General features: G+C 38.5%; 1 protein-coding gene across 2 annotated transcripts in view; it reads right to left on the minus strand.

Annotated features, from left to right (window-relative positions):
* Positions 1-27119, minus strand: part of NCOA2 (nuclear receptor coactivator 2) — a 288869-nt gene that overhangs the window by 142179 nt on the left and 119571 nt on the right. Inside the window, exon 1 of one of the 2 annotated variants that reach the window (XM_037058689.1) lies at positions 5492-6111. The exons of the other annotated variant lie outside the window; for it this stretch is intronic. The gene's annotated coding sequence lies outside the window, so the exon portion shown is untranslated. Of the gene's footprint in view, positions 1-5491; positions 6112-27119 lie in introns of those variants that run through there. 2 annotated transcript variants of the gene reach the window in all.

A 27119-nucleotide genomic window follows, 5' to 3' on the forward strand; every position in this document is an offset into this window, starting at 1 on the left:
ATAGTCACCTATAATATCACTGCAGATTATTCCCGCACAAAAGGAAGTTGGGAGAAGGACTGTAGAGTGCAATCACTTCTACACACAACTCTGGCAAGTTTCCACGACGTCACGACATGGAATAATACACAAATCGCATACTACAGTTCCATCTCAGCATTTGTGCCTGAAGGGTTTCAGAGGCTTTAACTACTGAATCAGATTCTTCCCAATTAGTGCGCATGTAAACCCCTCTACAGGAAGATCCAGTTCTTTGAAGTCACTGGAGTGCCACTAGGTCCCAGCTGAAATTCTTAAGTGATCTGTTCACCAGAATTAATGAAAACTCTAGTGGCCTGTCAGGGTTTAAACCTTTTATACCCCAAGCTTCCCCAAAATGTCTAAGGCTCAGGGAGCAGATTGTACACAAGAAATTTTATGAACTAATCCAGTCCTCTGAGATTATTCCCAAGAAGTCTCTGACAGGATCCCTGACCATTCAGAGCTGTGAAACCTTGGGGTCAAATAAAATGTGAGCGCCATTTTCTGAAGTCATCTACTTCAAATTCCCAGACTTGTTCAAATACCTAACTACTGAATCATTTACATATTAATTAAAGAGAAAACGTCCCAAACTGTTATTAAGAGGACAAAAGGAAGCAATGGCAAGAAGGAGAGCATGTTGCTTCTTTAAGATGTTCAAGAGGATCCGGGTTCCAGGGATGAAACAGAAGAGCTACAATCCAGCCTTTAAAGGTTATGGCTAATGGCCACACACACCTCGTCATCCACAATTCTGTGGATTAGCCAGATTTGCTCTTCTGACTCTGCCACACTCTGGATCCCCTACGTAGTGACATCTCCCACACTGAGGCAAAAGGAAGTGACAACCAGGCACACAGCCAGAAGAGCCTGGCTCACTGTTCTCATTGTACCACCAAGGGACACTATTCAGGTAATTGATAACGAGACTCTCAAGAGCTTTCTTGACAGTCTGCTTTACCTAAGATCGGACAAAAAGTTTTCATTTATTGACAAACTTGGCAATATAAATAGAATCACTGAGGTTAGACAAAAAGCTTTTCTTTGAGGAGATGTTATCTTCTGAGGCACATCATTAATTATTCATCTATTCCGAATTTCCACAGGCCCAAGAGGCACTGGTGACAAAAGGTGCTAAGGAGCATGTGTTTTGTGTTTTGTCTGTAAGACTGCATCTCTCACAGCACATCACATTATGGTGGCTTGGCACCCTGAGCCAATTCTGACTCAACTTCAAGGTCACTTGTTAAATGCTTCTGAATACGGCGGTGATTTCTTTCACTTGCCCCTCACCTCAGCTCCTTCTTTTTCTGCTTTTTCGTTATTATCTCCTTCCTTTCAAAACATTGTTAAGATTATTTAACCTGGTTTCAAAGAGGGCAATAGCAATGGTAATTATTAGGTGAAAGAGGGAAAATATCACTAGGTGGGGGGAAAAAAGAAATACTTTTTAAAGTCTCAAAAGCCATAGCAAGTTTATTTTAAAGGAAAACCACTTTTGATATGTGACCTGATGTCTTTCACTTCTTTTTTGCTTTTTTTAAACTTTAGATTAATCCATTTCCTTCAACAAATATTTGTTCAGTACGAATGAAGTGTAAGGCACTAAGTCAGGCCTTCGGAATACAAAAATGAACAGGACAAAGTCCCTCTCCTCAAGGAGAGCAAACAGAGAAGTAGGCAAAACTTGAAAACTGTGATCAGAAATGCTGTCTTCAGGTCTGGGCTGTTACAAGAGCAAAGAGGGAGAATGCTACCTTTGAAAGGGCAGGTCCACGAGAGGCTTCCGGGGCTTATCCTGTGGGACAAGCAGGACCAAGTGTGTGAGGAAGGGGAGAAACAGGTGCATAAACAGGCAAGCATGGGAGGAGCATACTTTTCACTCGGGTTCCAAGGAGACCTCTATGTACCAAGCAAAAGGGCACCTAAGAAAATGTGGTGGGAAAAAAGGATGGAGAGGTGGGTGTGAGCTGGACTAGGATGAACTTTGTCTGCAGAGCTAAGAAGGCTGACGTTCATCCTACAGGAAGTGGGGAATCTGCACTTTCTGAGCAGCTGAAATACAGAATTTTTTTAAAAAGAAAGTTTACTGTAATTATGGACTTAAAAGAATAATACTACTTAGTGAGAGTAGTTAGGGAGTTGTAGTGATAGTATCAGTAAGAAATGATGAGACTACCTGTAAGCTAAGATACCTAACCCTTAAAAGTCTAATACAGCCTACCAATTAACACTCATACATAATGCTCAAACAATTTCTAACAGAAGTACCAAGACCATTCAATGGGATCTTTACATTTTTCTGGCTCTAGGGAAACAGGATATCCACATGCAAAAAGAAATGATGTTGGACTCTTACCTTAGAATTACAAAAATTAGCTCAAAGTAGATAAAAGACAGCACAAGAGCTAAACCTATGAGAAAACATAGGAGGATAGCTTCATGGCACTGGATTTGATAATGATTTCTTGGATATGACACCAAGCACACATGCAAGAAAAAACATAGGTTAAGTTGAACTTCATCAAAATTAAAAACTTTCGTGCATCAAAAGATATGGTCAACAGAATGAAAGGGTGACCTATAGAACAGGAATAATATTTATAAATCATATAGTATTTGATAAGGGACTCATATCCAGGAATATAGACTTTCTACTAGACGAAAACAAAAAAAAAACTCGATTTAAAAAATGAGAAAGGACTTGAATAGGACACTAGTCTCAAGAAGATATACAAATGGCCAATAAGCACATGAAAACTACTTAACACCATTAGTCATTAGTGAAATGCAAATCAAAACCATAATGAGATACCACTTCCCATCCAGTAGGATGGCTACTCTCAAAAAAACTAGAAACTCAGTATTAGCAAGGATGCAGAGACACTGAAGGAAACTGTATGGTGATTCCTCAAAAAAATACCCCTTTAAATGTAGAATTACCATGTGAGTTCCACTTCGGAGTACGTACCCAAAAATAATGAAAGCAGGAACAAATACTTGTACACGTATGTTCATAACAGCTTTATTTATAATAGCCAAAAACCATCCAGGTCCACTGACAATGAATGGGTAAACAAAATATGACAAACACACTAAAATATTACTCAGCTGTAAAAAGGAAGGAAATTGTGGCACATGCCACAAGATGGATGGATAAGGAACTCACAAAAAAGATCAGACCCTCTCAGGTGAGCTTTCTAGAGCTGTCAAATTCGTAAGAGTCATATGAGTCAGAGTCATAAGAGTCAGTAAAACGGTGCCCATCTTCCTGCAGACTGTGAATACCAGAGACAAAAGGAGCAAAATCCCTTCGCATTCTGTAGAAAGCCGCATAATTCAGCTCTTAAAGCCAAGTTTAGTGAAGAATCTGGGAACTGACAATTATGAGAAATAATCTGTTTGGCTTGGACCCGAGAAGAAACTAAAAGTTTTTCAGCTTTCCCATCCCACCCTTAGTCTAAGCCCTGCCAGTTGACGCTCACTGCTCTAGCCAGACACAGGGCGATGCACGACACCAGTCTAACACCGAGGCCAGGGGACCCACTCACTCCCGGCCATTGATCCTCAAACCCTGCTGCATGTTCGATCACTGAGCAGCAGTGACATTAAAAAGTTATACACTGTGGCAAAAAAGAAAAACAAAGTAGCACGGTGGTTGCCAGGGAAAGGAGAGGAGGAATGGGAAATCAGTGTTTAGACTTTCATCAATTGGGCAAGACAAAAAAGTTCTGCAGATGGACATTGGTAATGGACATTGGATCTGGAGATGGTTGTACAACATTGTGAATATATTTAATGCCACAGAATTAAAATAATAATTCTGTTATGTATATTTTGCCACACTTTTAAAAAAGTTTAGCATATCTATAATTTAGTTTGTCAGCTGACAAAACAAGGAAGATTTACTTTAATTCATAAGAAGAAATAAAACAAAATAGAAATGGTTAGCCCAATAATTATGTTTGGTGTCTAGGGAGGGATTCCCAAGGACATCACTCACATGCCTTTTCCCGTAGGAATGAGATGCCCGGTCTATTCTATAATGATACGTCCTCCAAGTCTGGTACAGCCACCTGCTGTGTGCCCAAGGTTCCAAATGATTCGTTTTAACTATCGGTAATCCAGCAAGCAGAATTACTCCAAAATTTAGAAGTATTTTCTGCCAAACTTACAAAACTAAAGATAAAATCAGGTGCCAACTAAACAAGACAAGCTCAAAAAAGGAAGAAAACAATTTACTTATTTCAGAAGTGAGAGAACTTAGAATAATTTAGATGTCTAACATCTTCCTTAATCAAGCAGTGAAAAATACCCAAAGGTCACCCTATATAATCCAAGCTAACAGATGATTTGTAATTTATTTCTACTTCACTGTGGAATAAAGTAATTGATATATACTAATCTGAAGACAATACTACTGAGTACAAAATGAGGCTTTGAGGCTCTCCAGGCCAAACCCTTATCAGGAATCCATGAAGTATGGCAAATACACACACTGTGGTTCCCCCTTCTCCCTTGCACAGCAGACAATGTTCATTAATCACTTCTGAGCCTGTGTGTGGCCTCTCAATTCTTCTCAACACAGCATTCCAGGCAATCACTATAATCAACTGGAGCTGGCCCCAGAGATGCAGTCAGCCTCCCATCCCAGCAGCAGGGTAAAGTGGGAGAGAGATCTGGGGTGGCCATGATTCACACAGAAGGTCCAGTAGAAACTGCTAATGGAGAGAGGATGTCAACACAATACCACAGCTCTGCACAGTAGCTCATGTGAATGGAAATGGAATTTGTTGATTTGAGCAGTGACCTCTCTTTTCCTAAGCCCGTTTTAGACATTATAAAGATCCAGCCAAGCCCCCAGTGATATCATTAACTGTGGTTTTTTGAAGATAGAATTTTTAGCCTTGATGAAGAATCAAGGGGTACATTAAGGGATATGTTCTTGGAGTTTTGTTAGAAAAATGATCTGCTAGTAAAGAAAGCCTTGCGCAGTGGGAGGGGAAGGTTTCCAGATTGGCCAGCGACTCACCACCTGTTCCTCCAATTTTGCAGCTTCCTCCTGGGTCCTACTCCAACTACATCCCCAATCATTCCTGGAAACCAGCTGGCAGAATATGGTTTGGAGAAATGGAGGCCAATTTCCAAGTGACTCTTTCAAAGATAAGATCTAAACCTGCCTGTCCTTGCTACTGAGTGGGTCTTGACCAGCACGGGAGCCAAAGGACCGCTTTTTCACCACTGTGTGTTATCCAGACAGGTCAAACCACAAAGAGGTGGTTTTACTGTTTTCAGTGTTTTATTATATTTTCTCCTTAAACATGGCCAATTTCATTATAACGGAGCCCCATTCTTTATAAGCAAGGCATCCCACTCAGACTACATCAAGTTAAAACTACTTAAAAGACTAAAGAGAGAAAGAAAAAAAGCAATAAAGACACATTTTTAATCAAATACATTTAGTGCTTACCCCATACCAGGTACTAGTCCAAGCTCTGTATTGACTGTCATACGTATTTCCTCACAATAATCCTATGGGGCTGGTATTATTACTTTCCCTGGTTTATAGGAAACTGAGGCACACAGAGGTCAAGCAAAGCTAGGAAGTAAAAGATGAGGATCTGAATTCATGCAGTCTGGTTCCAGTCTGTGTTCTTAACCACTACGCTATCCCAAAAGAAGGCAGGCACTCCTGCCTAATGACCAACACGCATGCAGGCATGAGGCCAGCAAGGTGCTCTGCACATGGTATTTCACTAGTTCCTCCAAACACACATGGCATTGGTTTAATTCTCCCTTTTTAGGAACGAAAAAAACTGAGGCTTGGTCAGAATAAGTAACTTACTGAAGGTTACACCACAGAAAGATTGCAAAGCACTGGTTATTTACCGAGTGCAAAGTATGTGCCAGGCACTCTGACACTCTGTCTCTTTGATCCTCTCCATATCGTATAACATAGGTACTAATTTATCCCCATGTACAACCAAGGAAAATGAGGCTGAGAGAAAGTTCTGGTAGTTTAAAGTCAAATTAGAACAAATATCCGAACTCACACCAGCTGAGTCCCAAATCTATACATTTCCCCTTCTGATGCTGCGATAAATTCAACTTCATACATTAGCTACAATATGCAAGAAATTATTAGGGGTATTAAGATGTGGGGGAGTCTATGGACTCAATTCTGGCCAAAGTGGAGTTCAGTGTCTTCAACTTGGTGTAGCACTTTCGTGCTGGCACATCACTGCCCAAGCAGTCCATTCCTTTCACTTAGCGTGACCCCCCGCTTCCCACCATTCTCTGCCTGCTGAAATCTTTATGGTTCTCCAGGGTGTATCATCTCAGTAGCCACCTCCTCACAAAGTCTTCTCTAAGTCATTCTCATGAGAGACCTTCACCCTCTCAATCCCCAGAAACCATAAAACTAATCTGATAGAGCCTTTCGGTCAACTTATAAACATTAATCACTTGATATGCGTCAAACTATGTATCAGAAGTAAGGACGCAAATGTAAAAATCTACTATATTCCTCCTATATCATAGACAGTAGACTATGTACTCATTTCACATTAATTATAAACTTGAAATTGGTCCAGCACCAGCACTATGATTATAAGTTTTCATATCAAAGCTTGTGCGTGACATCTTTGTATTTTCTATATTACTTATTATAATACCTTAGTAAATAATATAAATTTAAACTGGTAAATTTGATGGCAACCAGAATAATTTTGTTATGCCAATGACATTTTATTCAAGAGACTTTTAAGTGGTTCCATAGCAAAAAGCTGAAGTTACTATTATTTGTAAAATTTCAGGTGAAGAAATAAGTTTTATATAGAAATTAGATGCATAAAATTCCTCTTTGATTTACATATAAAACTAGGTTTCAAATTTAGAGTTTCAGACACTGATGCCCAAATTTCAGAGTCTAAAGAAGACGTCAAAGCAATGAATACATAAGAGTAAGACACTCAACAAAACCCTCCATCCTTATACTGACTTTTGTTACGAATGCCTGTGCTTACTTATTGAGGGTTGAGATCCTCAATAGTATAAGGATTGAGGGTTAAGATCAATAACTAAGATCAATCCTTATAGCTAAGGGTTGAGATCCTTAGTTATTGAGATCATCTACTTCTGAATAAAGAACAAATGCACTGTACTGGGTTCCCCATTCAGGTGATAAATATGAGGCTTATTAGTCAGAGGGTGAGCCAAAAAAAAAAAAAAAACCCCAAACAAAAAAAAAAACCAAAACCAAAACCAAACCCAAATGGACAGAAGGCAACCACTCTAATTCACCCCTTCATACCCAACACCTATACCAAGAAACAGTTATAACCACAGCCTTCCTTAACAAAGTTATCGAAACAAAATCAAATAAAGGTCAATTTTCCAGTAGCTTAGATATTGTCAATATACAACCACACACACAGAGAGTAGAAATAATCTTAACAGTCCCAAAGTTCTATTTCTTGCCCCTAATACTTTCAAAGAGTTTGAATTCTGTATCAACAAGGTAGAGTTTAATTGGAATTCAAGGCCTACCTGTGTTTGGTATTGAACTAGGCACCATGCCTATTTATTTACCTTGAATATAATAATGAAGATGAATCAATAGTTCAAATACTCAACTTACAGTATTAAGTATCACATGCACAATTATGTGGTCAACTAAAAAAATTACTAAAGAGCATACTAATATTCACCTCCTACTTTTAAGATAGTAAAGACTGTCAATTTGTTTTTTTTTTAAACAAAACCAGTATCACTTACTTTGATAGCAAATACATTCCTTTAAAAAAACAGACCTTTAAATGAAGTCCCTAGCTAAAAAGTAACCAAACAACTAAAAATATTTACAAAGAGCTTACCAAAAAAAGAGAAATATCACTGTAATAATTGAAACATGAACTTGTGAATGAGTAAAGCAGACGTTTTCTGAGAAGCCACACTATCTGGATCCCTATAACAGGTCATGAAAAAGATAAAATGGTATATTACATAGAACATAAACCTCCAGAGCTCATGTACATGACAATACGCTTTAATAGAAAAAAATGAAAAAGTGACAAAATCCTGAAGGGAAAGGTTAGGGTATGGCAAATAGTGCAGTAAAACTTCAGTCTTAGTTTAGCAAAACATGTAAAGTGAAATTTAAAGAGCTTCAGTATATACAGCAAATATTATGATATAATTATAGTAAAAGAAATTAGCAAGTACTTCACACTTTAGTATCTTCTAAATAGGAAAGCTTCAGATGACACTAATTTTAAGAAGAGCTAATATTTATTGAGTGCTCAGTAACTGCTAAGCCTAGTGTTAAATACTTTTTACAAATGATCCTGTTTAACAACCACAGGAAGCAGGTACTTCTACTATCCCTACTATATAGAAAGTGACAAAGCCAAGATACATACTTAGAATCTGACTTTATTCTTTAATGACTACATTACTGTATACAGTATTAATATATGCTTCTTTAACATGGCAATAGATACTATATTAACTTCCATGTAAATAATCAAGCAAACATACTCTGTATGGTTGTTCAGGAGTAAGTGCATGGGTAGCTTAAGTCTATACATGTCAAAGTACTTTCACATAGAGGAGAGTGGAGCCGCAATGTAGTGGTAACTGGTTGCTGATGTAAACCAGGGTGATTCTGCTGTAGTCCCGCAATCATAGCCAAGGACGCGGGCGTGGCAGGGACTGGTGAGAGGGTGCACCGGCACCATGACCATCCTGCCAGGCAAACTCAGTCTCCCGATATGCTTGCCGAATATGCAACTTTTAAAACGCCATTGTGTATCAACTTATTTATTTATTTACTTACTAATTATTCAAATTTACTTTTAGAGACAGGGGAAGGCAGGGAAAAGGAGAAAGAGAAGGAGAGAAACACGGATACACAATGGGTTGCCTCTCACACGCCCCCAGCTGGGGATCTGGCCCACAACCCAAGCACATGCCTTGACTGGAAATCACACCTAGGACCTTTCAGTTTTACAGGCCGGCACTTAATTCACTGAGCTATACACCAACCAGGGCGATTTTACTTATTTTTTAATTGAACTTATTCGGGTGACTCTGGTTAATAAAAGGATATAGATTTCAGGGGTGCAATTCTACAATGCATCATCTGTGTGTTGTATTGTCTTCACCAGCCCAAGTCAGGTTTCCTTCCCTCTCCATCTATTCCCCTTTGACTCACTCCTACCTCCTCCTACCCCATTTCTTTCCCTCTGGTAATCACCACACTGTTGTCTGTGTGGTTTTCTTTTTCTTTTTTTTCAATTTTTTGCCTAATCCCTTCACCCTTTTCACCCAGCCAGCCACTGCTACCACTTCCTCTCTGACAGTTGTCAGTCTGTCCTCTATGAGTCTGCTTCTATTTTGTTTATTTTCTCACTAGATACAACAAGTGAAATCGCGTGGTATTTGTCTTTCTCTGACTCACTTAATTAGCTTAGCACAGTATTGGGTTGGCCAAAAAGTCTGTTTAGCTTTTTCTGTAGAACAAGAGATATATTTTTCATTTTCACTAATAACTTTACCAATGAATCAGTAGCATACTGTTTTCATTACTATGGCCTTGTAATCAGGTAATGTGATTCCTTCGACTTTGTTCTTTCTCAAGATAGCTGTGGCTATTCGGGGTTTCTTGTGCTTCCATATAAAGTTTTGGAACCTTTTTTCTAGTTCTATGAAATGTGCCATTGGTATCTTATAGAAATTGTGTTGGATCTGTACACTGCTTTGGGGCATTTTAATGATATTAATTCTCCCTATCCGTGAATATGCCATATCATTTCACTTGTAATTGTTTATGAGGGAGGACCCCCCAAAAAGCTGTATTTTATTTGTAAAAAATTGTGTTATTTAATTCTTACATGATTAAACTTCAGTCACCTTCAAAATACTCTACTTGATACAATACCTCTAATTGAGACAATTCCCCCCCACTACTCAAAACAGTTTTTGACCTTGATGATTTTGATGCCGTTTAGTGATTCTGCTGTTTTTTTCTTTCATCCTTTCCTCATCAGCGAAATGTTTCCCGCTGAGGACTTTTTTTCATCTGGGGAAACAAACATAAACTCGCTCAGGGGAGACTGGGTGAGAAGGGAGGGTGGGGCACGGGGGTCATGCCAATTTTGGTCAAAACTGCTTAACACTCAGCACGGTGTGGGCAGGTGCACCAGTAAATCACCTATCATGAAATGAGCAAATGCACTGAATCTTCAAAACTATTTCACTGAAGCCAAACAGAGACTCTCACAAAAACACCAGCTGGTACACTGATAGAGATGATTTGTGTACTCCAGGGCCTGCCTTCCAGAAGATAATTCCAGTTTTGGGGGGCAACCCCCCTCATGTATGAGTTTGGGCAGGGAGGAGGACCAGAGGCTAGTAAACACTAGTGCTATCTGGCTAAAAAGCAGTTGGTGGCAAATGCTGGGAAAGGGAAAAGGGCCTGATACGGTGCCTTAATTTAGTCTTTATCTCTAAGGAAGTGAGGTAGTGAGCAAGCAGTATGTTCCTTCTCATGTTTAGGGTATGATCATTTTTAGACAAAAGAAATGAGCCATGTGTGGGCCTCTTATTTTTATAGTACTATTTAAGGTATGTCTATAGTTTCTACCAGTAGATTTAGCATTTTCATTTTGTTTTAAAAAACTCAAGTGCTACTTAGATTCTTATATTTTAATTATATGAATCTAAGTCTGTCAACTACACACAAGTCTACCAAGAACTGGCTAAAGTTCCCAAGATTTTTAACGATTCATTAAAATAATACAAAAATACATATACATGTCTACACAGAAGTTAAAATAAACAACTTCAACTGAATCAAAATATATTTTTGTTTATATTTTAAATGGAATGGAGCATAGTAAACATTCATTTATCTCAAAATAAATGTTCCTAAAATATACATAAAATGTTCTTCACATACCAAATACTCTCTTCCTATTAAATCACATAATATCGGGGAAGTATGCATCCATGTAAAAAGTAATCACACTGATGGACAGAGCTAAAAACTTGGAGACCTGAGCACAGGCCCCAAAAGTGCCCTTTCCACTGGGGGCGCGTCACCTACCAGCCGAGCCCCACTGCTCTAGGTCTGCCACTTCTCCAAATCAAAGGCAATGAAACCTGCTCACAGCAGGAACACCACAGGTGCCTCGGCAACGGACCCCTCTCCACCCTGGACAAGGTGTCCCACGCAGCAGAGCACTAGGGTATCCCCTTCTTCCCTAACAGAGCCCACTGCTTAAGATCAGCATTGCATAATCAGGAGGTAGAAATTATACTTTAAAATTCATTATAAGAAAACTAAGAGAACATTAAAAATTCTCTTGATGTATAATATACATAAGAGGCTAATTCTTTACCTGTCAAAAAATTTTAAGTGCTAACATAGCTGCAACACCCACCAAGGGTCTCTTCTTAGGTTCAACTAAACATCCAGATTTACAAAAACTACCTTTGGTAACAACCAGCGCTAGCCTCCTGAGAAGGATCCAGGCAGAAACACAGTGTGCCAGCAGGGAACCGAGGATGGGCACACTGCTGGGGAAGCACTTTTCCTGGGCATTTGTTCTGCTTCAGGCCACAATGGACTGATGGTTGCCTCTGTAGAAGTATCCCGCTCCATGAAAGTCAGTATTGCAAAGCCTCCAAGATCCCTCTAAGGAAATGCTCATTTATATTTCATTTACCCTCCTATTCTAGATGCAGTTTACCTACCAGGGGCCATTTTTACCATCTGTAATGTTTCCTAGAATCATTTAAAAATGTATATATTTTTATTGATTATGCTTGTACAGTTGTCCCATTTTCTCCCCCTTTATTCCTCTCTGCCGTGTACACTCCCTCCCCCCTGAACTTCCCGCACATTAGTTTATGTTCATGGGGTTGTACATATAAGATCTCTGGGTTCCCCATTGCCTATACTATTCTTCTTTTTAAATTTTATTGATTATGCCATTACAGTTGTTCCATTGCCTCCCTTCACTCCCCTTCACCCTGCACACCCCTCCCCCACCATTCCCCCCTTTAGTTCATGTCCATGTGCCATAAGTTCTTTAGCTTCTACATTTTTCACACTACTCTTGCCCTCCCCCCGTCTATTTTCTACCTACCATCTATGCTACTTATTCTCTGTACCTTCTCCCCCTTTCTCCTCCTCCCACTCCTCTGTTGCTAACCCTCCATGTGATCTCCATTTCTATGGTTCCACTCCTGATCTAGCTGTCCTCTTAGTTTGCTTTTGTTTTAGGTGTGGTTGTTAATAACTGTGAGTTTGCTGTCCTTTCACTGTTCATATTTTTTATCTTCTTTTTCTTATATAAGTCCCTTTAACATTTCATATAATAAGGGCTTGGTGATGATGAACTCCTTGAACTTGACCTTATCTGAGAAGCACTTTACCTGCCCTTCCATTCTAAATGAAAGCTTTGCTGGATAGAGCAATCTTGGATGTAGGTCCTTGCCTTTCATGACGTGGAATACTTCTTTCCAGCCCCTTCTTGCCTGTAAGGCCTCTTTTGAGAAATCAGCTGACAGTCTGATGGGTACTCCTTTGTAGGTGACTGTCCCCTTATCTCTTGCTGCTTCTAGAATTCTCTTTCATTTTAGTCTTGACTAATGTAATTCTGATGTGCCTTGGTGTGTTCCTTCTTGGGTCCAACTTCTTTGAGACTCTCTGAGCTTCCTGGATTTCCTGGAAGTCTATTTCCTTTGCCAGACTGGGGAAGTTCTCCTTTATTATTTGTTCAAATAAGTTTTCCACTCGTCGCTGTTCTTCTTCCCCTTCTGGTACCCCTATAATTCGGATGTTGGAACGTTTAAAGATGTCCTGGAGGTTCCTAAGCCTCTCCTCATTTTTTTTGAATTGTTTCTTCATTCTTTTCTGTTTGGTTTTTTCTTTCTTCCTTCTGGTCCACTCCCTTGATTTGAGTCCCACTTTCCCTTCCATCACTATTGGTTTCCTGTGCATTTCCCTTCATTTCAATCAGTTTAGCCTTCATTTGTTCCTCTAATTTGTGGCTAAAATCAACCAATTCTGTGAGCATCCTGATCACTAGTGTTTTGAACTATGCATCTGAAAGGTTGGCTATCTCTTGGGCACTTAGAATTATAGGCTCTGGGGCTTTGAGCTGTTCTCCTTGAGCCATTGTTTTGGTCTGTTTGCACTTGTTATGTATGAGGGGCAGAGCTTTAGGTGTTCACCAGGGATGGGCAACTCAGTTGCTGGGTTGTGACGCTCTATGTGGGGGTGGGGTCAGAGAGGGAAAAAAAATGGCACTTTGCTCTGCTCCACTCTCTCTCAGATTTCTGTCCCCTCTGCAGCTTCCCACAAGCAAATTGGACCCCTCTAGTGCTGGTTCCCGGATGTGTGGGCCCGTGTACTCTCCAGGACCCTGTGGGTCTCTCCAACGAACTCTCTGTGGGCCTGGGAGCCTCTCCCGGCCCCTTGACCCTGAGAAAGTCTTTCCAGTTGGTGCTTTCAGGCTCTAATTCCCATCGCTGGGGCCCTAGCCTGAGCAGTCTGTCTCAGTGTTTGCTCCTTCACTTGGTTTATCTGCGCGAGAATGTGTGACTGCAGTCAGCCAGCCACCCCACACCTGGGATCCAGCAACCACCTCTGCCTCTGCTCCTGGGTCCGTCCAACTGAATGATCTTTCCAGCCCGATCCCACTCCGCCGCTGACTCCACCCCTCTTACCGGTCTGGCTGAGTGGTTTGTTGTTGTTGGACTTCTGTACAGTTCAATTTTCACTGTTTTGGCTGCATTTTTGTTTCTAAAACTTAGCTATCTTTAAATTTAGTTGTGGGAGGGACACAGTATTTCCACCTGCGCCTCCATTTTGGCCAGAAGTCTCGTATTCTTCAGAACTTCTCTTTTCTTAAACAATTAGTAACCAGGTTCTGACAGGTCTGGCTGTTAAAGCCAGCACCCCTCAGTCCAGTGGACATTCCAGGCTGGACCCCTGTCCTAAACCAAGTCTTTGCCTCTCACTGTTCTTTTCACCTCTAGTCTATTTCTCTCCATTTCCCCCCAAAACACCCTGTGTACCAAGAGCACATCAATCAAGCACAAATGTCACTTTGGTAATATCACTCATCAGATTCTGGAATTTAAATCTTTAATGGCAGCTACTGCCTAGAGAATGAAAGGCAAACACTTTAACCTAGCATTTAAAGTCCTCAAATCCTGGCTCAAAGCTGTGTGTCCTGTGGTATCTTCTACTCCTGTGCCAGAATGATCTCTCTGGCCAATGCTCTGTTCCAAGCCCTGCACGGGCTCTGCTCCTTCTTCTTCCTCTTTGTTTAAGCTGTGTCTCCTGCCCAGAATGCCACCTCTCCAACACCACCTCTCTCCAGGTATCCAAATCTTAGCTGTCTTCCAAGCTTTTGTCACAAGCTTATGTCCCCCATAAATCCCTCCCTAAGTAATTTACTCTATTTCGGACTCATTAGTTTGTTCGTTTGTTCGTTCATACATTCATTCATTCAAAGACTTACCTAGGTGTAGGCATGTGGCAGACGACATAGTCTGCCCCTATACACAGGGGCACACATAGAGTGCCTATGTATATTACACATAAATTTAAAACATGTTTGGTCTTTCTATTAATATATATGTGAACCTCAGCTACTCTATAAACTTCTTAAAGACAAGGAGCTCATTTTATCCCACAGAATAACTACCAGTACTTTGTAGCGGTCAGGGTTCCATAAATATTTTCTGATTAAATGAATTTTGAAATAATATGGTTATAGGATCTGTTTTTTTAAATTTTTATTTATTGATTTTAAGGAAGAGAGAGGAAGGGGGAGAAAGAGGGGAGAAAGAAAGAGATCGATTTGTTGTCCCATTTATTTATACACTCATTAGTTTATTCTCATATGTGCTGTGACCAGGGATTGAACCCCCAACCCTGGCATATTGGGACAATGCTCTAACCAACTGAGCTACCCAAGCTCAGTATGTGATCTAATTTTTTGACCAAAAATAATTGATGTTCATCCCTGGAGCTTTGAATAATTACATTTTCTTATGATGCACACATCTCTATAACAAGAACAATGGACTTGGAGTCAGAAGGTCTGTGCTTGAACTTGGGCTCCACTACTTACCACCTCTGGCGATATAATTCTTTCTCTCAATAATTTTCATAAAATGAAAATATTCACAGATCTGAGGAGACTATAGTAACTGTTAGGAGAAATAAGTAAATTAGGAAAAGATCTATGTTATTACGCTAGAAAAATGTCACTGCTCACTCATTAGTCCAGCTGATAATTGCTAGGTTATTCTTATTGATGCTAATATCCTCACTTACTAAAAGAGTTTATAAAGGTCTATTCCCTCTCTGCTGGGTGATAGAAGAGATGTCTTTGATTAATTTATGAAAGAAAGGAGAACCCACAAAAATAACCAATTAAAATATTTTCAATGTTAAGTAATAATCTCTTAAAGCCATAAAATTATTCTTTCTTAGAAATGTCTTGATCGTTCTATTTATCACATAAAACACAAACAGTTCATTTTATATATATATGTGTGTGTGTGTGTGTATGTATATCTGCTAAGTGCCAATGAAAATGATATTTGGAATAGAGAGATTATAAACTTACTCATTAAAATATTAAGTTTTATTTCATTTTCTATAAAAATTATTCTATGTTTGACTTCCTGTTTGAAGTAGAACATATGGGGATTCATTAATGATTGACTACCTGGCATACCTGGTTTGAGAAGAATTATTGACCTCTTTTATGAATCCCTGATGTTGCTGCTGGGTAGAGTTGCCTATACGGGAAGCTGCTCCTGAAACCCCTTTCTACAGTTGGAGTCTGTCCTGTGATCTTCTGGAGTCCGTTCTGCAAACCACCCTTTGTTCTCCGTCTTCGATGTCTTAATAGGCAAGAGCTACCCCTCCCACTCAGCAGTGCCAGAGATTTCTTCTCACTGCCACTCCATTTCAACGACCTGGGAAGCTCACTGAGACCCACCCTAAAAGCTAATTTCCAGTAGACCAATTTGCCTACAATGTACCCTCTAAATTTAATGATACTCCGTCTGGCCATTGTTATATGATGTTGCAACAAACAGAAGTTTGCACATTTACTATATAGTTTGTAGGTAAAATCTTATATTAGGCATAATTTAACTATTTATTCCTTTATCTTTTCTTTCCAGGTCAGGTTTTCTGTACCACAGTGAAAAATCTAGGTAACTACTATATATTAAATATTATGGGCTCTGGTGCCATGTCTGTTCAAAGCCAGCTGCACTGGTTACTAGGTATGTTACCTTAGAAACTTATTTCGCCTCTTTACACCTCAGTTTCCACCAGCAGCACCTCAAAGGGCTGTAATATTAAATAAGTTAGAGTACATAAAACAGAATAGCACCTGATATGAATTCTGTATTTTTAATGGGAAGTAATACCAGTTACTAGAGGACAAACTATATAGTTTCACTGCTTAAACAATGAGACTGAGCAAGTATCTTTCTGGTGAGAAGACCCTTTTAAGCCAATAAAAGCATAAATAAAACAATATCAGCTAGCTCCTCAGGTTCTCTGTTTTTAAAATAATTGTATTCCCTTTTATCACTTTGATAAGGAAAAGGTTCACTAGAAACAAATGTACAATATTGGGAAAAGTAAAAAAAGAAGGGAAACACATATTTCCAATATCTAAATATTTAAGATTGTGATATATTTATTTACAGGACTAGTTGCACAAAATACATTTTTAAAAAATCACTGGTATAAAATTGAATCTCATCATTCCTACCTAATAGCATCACAGAAGTATTTTTCCTCAGGCTTTGAATATATAATTTTTAATAGCACCATAAAATTCCAAATGGAGTCCATATATTTCAAAACAAACACGGACACGACTTTTTGTAACAACTGCAATCATGTCACTGATTGCAGTGTCATTAACACTTAAGTGTCACTAACGCTTAGGCACACGTGCCATAAAAGGGTGGTGATCAGCATCTACATTCATGCGTGTGCTGGTTGTTTTCTACAGTACAAACACTGGCATCATTCTAGTATTTAGTATAGCCAAAACAACAACTGTAGCATCAAACTAATACATGCAAGAAGAGAAAAATATTAAACAAAGTTGTACCTTCAACTTAAATGCTAACTTTTATAAAAATTATTTCCAATTTTTCACTAGAAACAAAGACAAAGCAAGGAACAACTTTAATCAACATACAGCATATACATATTTACTTTACTGACTTAAAGCAAGTCAATCTAAATTTATCAACAACAGCCCTGGCTGGTGGGCCACGTTCCCAGTAGGGGGCATGTGAGAGGCAACTACACACTGATGTTTCTCTCCCTTTTTTTCTCCCTCCCTTCCCCTCTTCATAAAAATGAATAAATAAAATCTTTTAAAAATTTTATCCACAATAAAAATTCATAGGTGTGTCTATGTTGAAATTTTAATATTCAATCTAATAGCTTAAGAGTACCTTGGTTATAAGAGAGGTTTTAAAAATACATATACATATATTCACTAAAACCCTAATTACTAATTTTGTCAGACTCAACATATAGCACTTAACTTTGTGTGATTTACATATATCATGGAATGATTACCACAATGAGACTTGTGAACATCCATTATCTCATATAGATAAAATAAAAAGAACAAAATTTCTCCTTGTGATGAGAACTCTAAGGATCTACGCGCTTTCTTAAAAACTTTCCTACATATCATACAACATAGTCATGCTACACATTATATCCCTAGTACTCTTTGGGTACACTACATCCCCATGCCTTATTTATTTTATAACTGGAAGTTTGTACCTCTTGACCTTTTTCACCTATCACATCTACCCAGCCCCAACCTCCTCCCCTCCAGCAATTACCGATCTGTTCTACTTATATACATCACTTCGAATGACTAACAGAAACCAGTGAAAATTTCATGTACAGAAACCAGTGTAAATGTTTCATTTACAGGAACAATTAGGGAAGCACCATGGTTTGATAATAAGAGCCACTAAACTGGGAAGTTGAGAACCTGGATTCATGATCCAGCAAATCCTTTAAGTAACTATGCAACAGCCAGAAAATTGTGTACTAACTACAGGCCTTAACTTTAAAGGATTTAAATGATTCCCAGGGCCTCTTCCAGCTCTAAAATAAATATGGCAAGAAATAAAAATGATTGTAGTACCATCAACTGACATGCAAATGATATACTACCATAGGTCAGATAACTCTTAATTAGTAATGGAAATCATATCCTCACACCTGGAATTATGTTCAGTGCCATCCCATACTCTCTGCATTTCTTTAGTATATAAATGTATTGTTTTTCTTTAAAAGTAAAACAAAATAAACATAAAAAATTCTGCTTTAGTGTTTTCTGCCACCATGGCTCCCCTACTCCTTCTACCAATAATGTAAAATGGAAATTAAATATTTGATGTTACTCTTATTGAAGAAACTTACATTTACATTTCTGGTGCACAAGGAAACATATTTTGAAATCTGCCTACTCAGTAGACATTAACACAGTCTGTGCAAGTAAATACGCTTGCACAGTTAATCAAAAGGAATGCCCTATGTGATCATGCTTGAATTCGTTTACTGCAATCAAATACCTATGAGCAATTAGTTTAAAGATAAAAACAATGATGATGAATTACGCACCCCACATTTATTAAAATAGAGTACTGCTTGGTAGGATTTTTCAAAGCAGATTAAGTTAGCAACTAAAAATCTATGAATGTGGTTTAGAATGCTCATTTAATGCTTTGTTTGTAATATGCAGTAAAAGGGAAGATATATGTTGAAAAATTATTTTGTCACATTAAAAAAGCAACAAAGGCATCTGCTTTTTTTAAAAAAAAATAAGTTTCTTAAAGCAAAGAGAAGCCCTCTTTTTGCCATCTTTCAAACAGTAAACATCCACTTCTGGTCTTGATTATATACAAAATGCAATACAGTAAATGACAGATTTGCCATGAAATGTTTTTTTTGGTTGTTGTTAATAGAAAATAGTAAGTTCAAAGAAGTGGGTGAAAAGTTAAGCACCAGAATACTGTCAAGGAGACTGAGATTATTAACATTAATTTTTTACATGTTTCAACTGACTAAATGTACCTATAATTGGGACTCTGGTTGCAAATTGAAACGGCTATGCTTATGTGAGGATTGTGTAATAAGCAGTCATTATGCTCTTTCTTTTGTGCTGTCTAATGGGAAAACTGAGAAGCTCTTTCCCCTTTTTAAATTAAATGCTTTTAATAAAGGAAGATTTTAGGGAAACAAATCCTCAACTTCTTAAGCTTTAAATTACTAAAAGCTGCTCTCACTGGACTAGAGTACAGAGAAACTAGAGTGATTTAAATGTTTTCCAGAGCTCACACATTAGTGCTTTCAACATCAAAAAGCAAAACCAGAATTGTGTCAGCACTCTGTTTGGCCAAGCTTTAGACAAAGAGTGAACCACAGGACAGTGTGACCAGATCTTCGCCACTACTGACATGGACAGAAACATCGCTGCACACCGTAGTGACCATTTGTTTCTGACGGTGGTCTGGGTGTCTGCACACAGCTCAAAAGGCCTGAATTCACAAACATGGTTTCTTCCTGGTACACTATCAGGCCTTTCCCTCACTCTTGCATCTCACTGCCTAATGAAGGAAGGTCCTAACTAAAACGCTTTCACTTTCCAGAGAAAATACTTTCCACAGGAAAAAATTTATAGAGATGCAATAAATTGGAAAAGGACATTGGAAAATTGTACGGATTCTATGCACATGTATAACTACCAAAAGAAAATATTAAAAAGTACAAATTCTGAGTCCACTGATTTCCAAGTTATGGAAGTTTACTTATAAATACTTGAAAAGCAGAGTTTTGAAAGGACCCACAGTTTTTGAACTTCAGAATGTGTTCAAACTTGGACGAATCTGTGGGATCTCTGAAACATCAAGCTTTTTCACTTTTCTTCTCCCATCTTTAAATTGCCTATAAACTTTCATCAGCAGTATTCTGCTGCAGGTACAGACATGGCTAAAGTGCACTGATTCATCCTAAAAGGAGGGATGTTTACAGAAATTACGCCAGGTTCAGTCAAAGCAGAACACATGCTTCAACACGAAACCCCTGCCCCCTCCCCTAAAACATCCTTGTAGAGTCTAATTCCGCTTCATGTCTTTTCCACTCCTCCTTTAATTTCTCTCTGTCATCTTGGTTTATATTACCATGTGCTTTTCCTTTGATAACAGCAATTTTCAAAGGCTAAAGAATTTTTCCGTCCCCGACCATAGATTTAACATAGCGGTCTGATAACGGATGGGTCTAAGAGCAGAGAATCCCTTTGCTCCACCTCCTAACATCTGTCACAAGAGTCAGATTACAAATCAACTCAAATGAAGGGATCAGGGGTGTGTAAATGAAGAGGGAACACAAGGAAAAGGAGAAACTGGTGGTTGGTGGTTAGGTCATCTATAGAAACCATAATACAATTTTTATTCTTTATTTGATAGAAGCATACAAAGGAACATTGTGTTAGAAATAACATTAAACTGAATGTTTAATGTTTAAAAAAAGGACTAAGTAATTCCCTAAATAAAAATCCTCTTTGAAAATATAAAATAGTAATCCTTTTATTAAATCTATGGAGATTTAAACACATATAAATAGATATTTTCAAAGAAAATGGTCTTTTTATCCCCAGTTTTTATAATAATTTCTAACACCTTCAGAAATATTACAGAGAAATACATTAATTACAAACTGACTTATACAATGCATGTAGCTACATATGCATTTTATTAGACAAATGATTTTACTTTTGATATTCTATATTTTAAAAACTGACCTGTAAACTGCTTTTAATAATTGTTTGTCAATCTTCTAAGTTTACTGCAATGAAAAAAAAGTAACCAGTAACTGCTTACGGAGTGCCAAACTATATTTCTAATTTTAAATGATTGTAAGAGTAGTCTAAGGTGATTAGCAAACATTTCAGAAATTTCACAGTCTAAATGGTTTTAACGTACAACTTTATGCAAAGAAAACAATGGAGGAAGGAAGGAAGGAAGGAAGGAAGGAAGGAAGGAAGGAAGGAAGGAGGGAGGGAGGGAGGGAGGGAGGGAGGAAGGAAGTCGGTCAAGCAAACATTTAACTAAAGTAACAATAAAAACTTGTACAATGCTGGAATTTTTAGGTTGAATGTACTTGACAGTTCTCTAGCACACATAAGTACCTGAAAGGCAATTCAGATTCAACTTTACCCCATTAAAACAGTGAAGTTCCTGAAGTGTGCAGGGCGTAACCTGATCATAATTGCTGTGAAGGGTGAGAGTTGACTAAACCTTGATGGTAAATCTTGCCATCTGTAGGTGCTTTACACATCCCCAGTTTTAGGGTTTTTTTTCAGTAGGGTCAAAAGTTTACAGTATATTTTTCCATTCATTACCAATCACAATTTTTTACCATGTGTCACCTTAGAACAATACTCTGAACAATTTTGGTACTACCCAATCGTAAGTTTACGCAACAACATGAACGCTATCTCCAAATCCATTTCACATGCCTATTATAGACACGGTTTTTAATGATTAAGCAAGTAATATTCATTTCTGTATTTAGCAAAAGTACTGAATTTTCCTGAAATACTTCTCCCAAAGATACCACTTTTAGACTAAAAACTCCTTTACAAAACCACTGATAGCTTATAACCCAACAATTCACAGAAGTATTCATACACAGGATGTCCATTTCATTGTCACGAAGTGAACTCTACTATTAGTCACGCTGCTCACTAATCCCAGTAATTTCACCTTAACCATTCACAACAGAAATATGGATACATCATCTCCCATGACTGGGATTCCGGGCTGGAGACCTATCACGGAGAATGAGACTGATGAGTTTTATACTACAATTAAACATGTTAAAATGTCTGCATAGAAAAAGCCCATGGTTACCTAACAAAAAGGCCCTTTCACCCAGGAAGTTAGGTTGGTCTGTTAGCAAGCAACCTAAAATTCTAATATAGGTACAAACATGCCATTTTCTAAAATTCTCTCATTTTACACTTTTATTTCTCTCATTTACAGTTACCAAACTTTACTTGCCAAACTCTATCCTTAATTATCCACAGAAATTGCCAGTAAATTAAAATCATCACCATAAATTCAGCAGGAGTCATGGGAAAGCACATAAGGATGAAGACAGGCCTTAAAAACAAAGAAAACACTAAAATAACTTACAATTTAGCTTATAAAATAACTGTACACTTAAAAATACTGTATGAATCACGTAAATATGAATTTTGGTTTCAATATATAAGAATTCAATATTTAAAAGAACCCCTCTGAGCCCTATTTAGAAGTGAGTCATCTAGCAGTCAGTGCAAATGATCAAACCCTACAAATCATTTATGTAGGAATCTGGTATATCAAAAAAAAACCAAGGTAAATCAATGTAATATTACTCTAATTTAAAAGCCTCCCAGCTAATTGAAGAGGAACAAGTTAAACGAAGAAAATATGAAAGAAATTTTGAATTAATGTTTCTAATTAGCAGGGGCTTTTCACATAGACTTAAAAGCAAATTTCCCTTTCCTGATTAATTAGAACATCACACAAAGAACTAGACTCTAATTGGTAATTCTTTCAGAGAACTAGGAAGGGGCAGATGTGGCTGACAAAGAGCACAAGAAACATTCTCCAGTGAAAATAACAGCAACAAAAGCCCTGTTATACTATATGGTGGTTACAGATATATATAGATAGATGGTGGTTCCTGTGCTTAAAAAGAACACTTTCAGAAATTACAAAGGCTGTGTGGTTGCTGGTGTGGCAGAAATATTTTGGCCCAAAAAATAAGCTTACTCTGCTCAAAATAATACAAAACTTTGCAAAGAGCTTTTGGCCAACTTAGATAGAAGGTCAAATAGTGACTGAAAACACTGTTAAAAGTATCTAGAATCGTTCTTCTTTCTATGAATGATTCCCTAATTATCCAAGATAATTTCAACGTTTGCCATCAATTTAAATGGGGGAATTTTACAATACACTAGGAGAATACCAGTTCCTTCCTCGAAGATATAAAGAAGAACATCACTAATATAAAATGGATGTTCCTAAATTAAATGAAGAGAAAATGAAGGAAAAATTTGGGACAGGACCCACAACAGCACTGCAATAATAAAGATAAAGGAGGAAAGTCTCAGGGACGAGAAATCAATCCTCTAGTCTCTGAGATGAGGGACTTGCTCTTGGAGGTGAAAAAAAGTTTAACATCAAAGGGTGGCAAATTGAAGGGATTTCAGAAGCAAATTCAAAAATACTGCCGGCAAAGTCTCCTGAGCGCCAAATTTTAAGTATATGTACACCAAGTAGTTTCAAAACGATTCTCTGAAGTGCTAATACACAGACCTTTCAAAAGCATGGACATCAACTACATATACAAGGCATCTTAAAATTTGTCATAATTTTTCATTCTTTACTAGCCACACATTCTACCTTACATTTTGCTGTCCCATTTTACAAGTAAAATAATTTTATAATCAATTATTTAAAAAACAGTTAATCCCTACTGTAGCATGAGCCTGGATATCCAAAGGGGACAAAGCCTGGGCTTTTGTAGGATCTGTAATGATTCCTCCTTCTCTGAACATCCAGTTATTTCCTTCCTACCAATTCGCATTAGTACCAACCAAAGATCCTCCACACCCTCGGTTCACACTGTCATCCCCCAGTGCACATCATCACCTCACCTGGGTTACTTCAATAGCCCAAATCTGTCTCAGCCTCCAGCCCTGCCCTCCTCTCGTCCACTCATTCCAGTGCAGGATATTCTTTCTAAGATACAAATTTCATCATTTCATTTCCAGGCATCAAATTCTTCAATGGATCCCCATGGTACTCGATTAAAGTAAAAATGCCTTAGCAAGTACAAGACTCTGAGGTGATCTTGCCCCTCTAACCTCTGCAGTCTTGATCTCTGACCACTTCTGTTGCAGGTATAAGGAACTAATTTAGTTAATTACTCTCTCTCAGCACTGGACCTTTTAACATGCTGCCCTCTCAGCTTGGAACTGCCCCTCTGCCCCTGTGCACATCCCCCTTAGCCACAGAACTGTTTATCCTCTATCTTTTTATACACCATCACTTCCAAGATAGTATTAGCTCCAAGTGAGCAAAATGTGTCTTTTCTTCATAGCTAGTGGATCCAGCACAATGAATGGCATAGAATGGAACACTCAACACAGACTTGTGGCTTTGATAAGAAAATGCTAATTGATGGCATACCTGAATAAGTCCCCTGAGTGAGTAGAACTTTTCTAGGTTCTGGGCTTGAAAACAAATTGGGCGAAGGAACACAAAACATACCAACTATAGTCTTGGCTGCCTATCACCAAGAGGCCAGCAACACTCACTGTCAGGTCATGGGGTAGTTCCCAGTGGAACTGACAATTACCCTCCCACGCAGCCCCTTGTGTGCCCAGGAACTAGCCAAATGCTTGTTCTACCCCAGGACCCTGGACAGGACTGGTTCAGAAGTAGACAGGTAATAAAAGGTGGACCAGTGAGTGAGTCGGTCCTGCAGTTTTTGGTGGAGCGGTCAGAAAAGTGCTGTCTTTAAAGAAGGGCAGCATTGGCTGTTAAAAAGATGTAAGTCAGAGCTTCTCAGGACCTTCTCTGCTATCACATAAGTCCTAACTGAAAAAAGAAGCCAACACAGAGGAAAGTGGAAACAAAAGAAAGGCAGATGGTTCCAGTGACATCATTAAATCCTCTCACCCAGATGTGCCCAGAGACAGCTGCAGTCTTAAACTCCCACTGTATGGGAAGTCAATTCCAATTTTGCTCATACTGGTTTTCACTGGGTTTCTTTGGGGCAGTCAAGAGTCCACAGCCACAGGTCAGGAATCATCGGCCTGTGTCAGCCTATAACTAGGCATCAAAATTCATTTGTTTTCTAGGTAATCAATTTGAAAAAAGAAAAAAAATGAAGGATTAAGTCTGGTTATGTAGAATTCTTTCCCATTTCACGCAAGATACAGGAGTAGTGAATTTTATACTCAGTCACCAACTATTTCTCTATCGGTGAGGAAGAAGGGTGGGGGCAGGTTTTCCGAGTAAAGTATACATGAAAGGTTACACAATTGGGAATTCATCTAAGTTAGACTTGTTTTGTTGGAAAGATACTGAAATGAAGACATTATCTTTATCCTCCAGTGACTTTTAGAGTATAGTAGAATGAACAGTGTGACAAGTCAGGAAATCAGGTTTGAATGCTGTACCCACACTATGTAGCCTACTAGAACCTGCTTCCTAAAGCTTGGTTTTGCATAACACTGTCGGGAGTTTCCCATCCCATACGGAGTGCACGGGGGCTGTGAGGGAAGAATGCCACGTCAGTTATCTGCCGAGGTAAGAAGGGAGTGAAGGAGTGTGTATGTATCGGCCCCCTGGTTATGGAAGCATCTAAGGAAGATGTTAAGCATCATCATAAGCTAGTCATTAACATTTAAGAAAAATATATTTAAAATCCCAGACACAAAAGACCTTTCTGTAGCTGTAGTAACTTAAATCCCTGTTTATTCAAGGAACATAAGCAACTGTTAATATAGAAAACATTACACTGTGGCCTCCAGTAGCTCAGGGGAAAGGTAAGTTAACTGCGATTGGCTAGGGAGTATTCCCAGAAAGGCCTCTATACTAGGAAACTCTTCACCCCACTGGCTTTTCTTGGATGGGCAGCAAAAGTAACCACACTGAACAGAACCAGAGGCCTCAGAGAAAAGAGAAACGTGGCCTCTGTCCCAGTGTCCTGGCGTAGCACCAGGGCCAAAGCTCAGGATTGAGTGGCTTGACATGGGGCTGTATGCCACAGCTACTCGCAGTATTTGTCTTAAAAAAGCAGTAGGCTTTAGAATTTCTGGTTCTTACACCTGCAAAATAAAGGCCATATAACAAAACTACTATCCACCAGGATGTTTGTGAGATGACAAGTTATGTTGCTGCACAACCACTGCGAAATTTGGTTCGCTAATCAAAGGTCTCCTACAACTGTGTGATCATAGTCTTCTATTTTAGTAAATATATTTTAGTAAATATAACGTTCTACAGATAATTTTATCTTTATTATTTAAGATTGTACAGTCCTTAGGACTTATTATTCTGAATATTTGGTACCAATATGAAATGATGGAACTTTGTGGAAAGTAGGTGATACTACAGAATGTCTACTAATCCCCTCCAATAATTAAGTGTGTACACATGTGTGTTATGTTCCAATTTCATTTCAGGAGCTTCTATTTAACATCAATACAAGGGGAAAATATTATTTAATTCAGTATCTCAGTATGGGGATCATGTCAATCCAATTTCCCTCTATCTAACTAGGTGCATACAGGTTGAAAATAAAGACTAATGAAGGTATATTACCACACACATATTGATTGTTACAGAAACACTTGTCCAGAAAGGACTACCTGGGTGACAGGATAATTACTCTGGATCCCATCTACTAAGTAGTTACATGAAATTAGGCAGGTCATTGAATTTGTTTTCTTCCCAATTATGTAAAACTTCCCTCCCATAAATTCCTGGTTTCTTTCAATATCACTAATAATAGTGCCAGCTGGTAGTTCCGGGTCTGCTATAAAAATAAACTCGAGTGATGGGATTTGCCTCTTGTGTATAGTGACTATCCAGAGCAACCCAGTGCCCCGGTTTTCTGATGAGCACATCAGAAAATTGCACCGTGTGCAAGCGCTCGTGCTTGTTTGTATGTGAACAATGATCACTGGGTTGTTACTCAGGAAAGCAGCTTTGCCTCTACCCTCTGGCAATTTAAGTTAAGACAGTTAATACACAAAATGAATGAGAAGTAGCAGGAGAAAGAAAGAAGAGCAAAGTATATGGCCTGGGCAATAGTTGTAGCTTAGCTGAGTTGCTGACCTGAAATTTCCAGAAGTGTAATTCAGCCTGGACTAGGAACAGGAACTGGAGATGAGGACTAGAAAGGGGCAGATGTCAAGGAGATGGAGGAGAATGAGGAAGAAAAT

The sequence above is a fragment of the Sturnira hondurensis genome, unplaced genomic scaffold (genome assembly GCF_014824575.4).
Source record: "Sturnira hondurensis isolate 20B ecotype Veracruz unplaced genomic scaffold, ASM1482457v3 Scaffold0010128, whole genome shotgun sequence".
Taxonomy (NCBI): Eukaryota; Metazoa; Chordata; class Mammalia; order Chiroptera; family Phyllostomidae; genus Sturnira; species Sturnira hondurensis.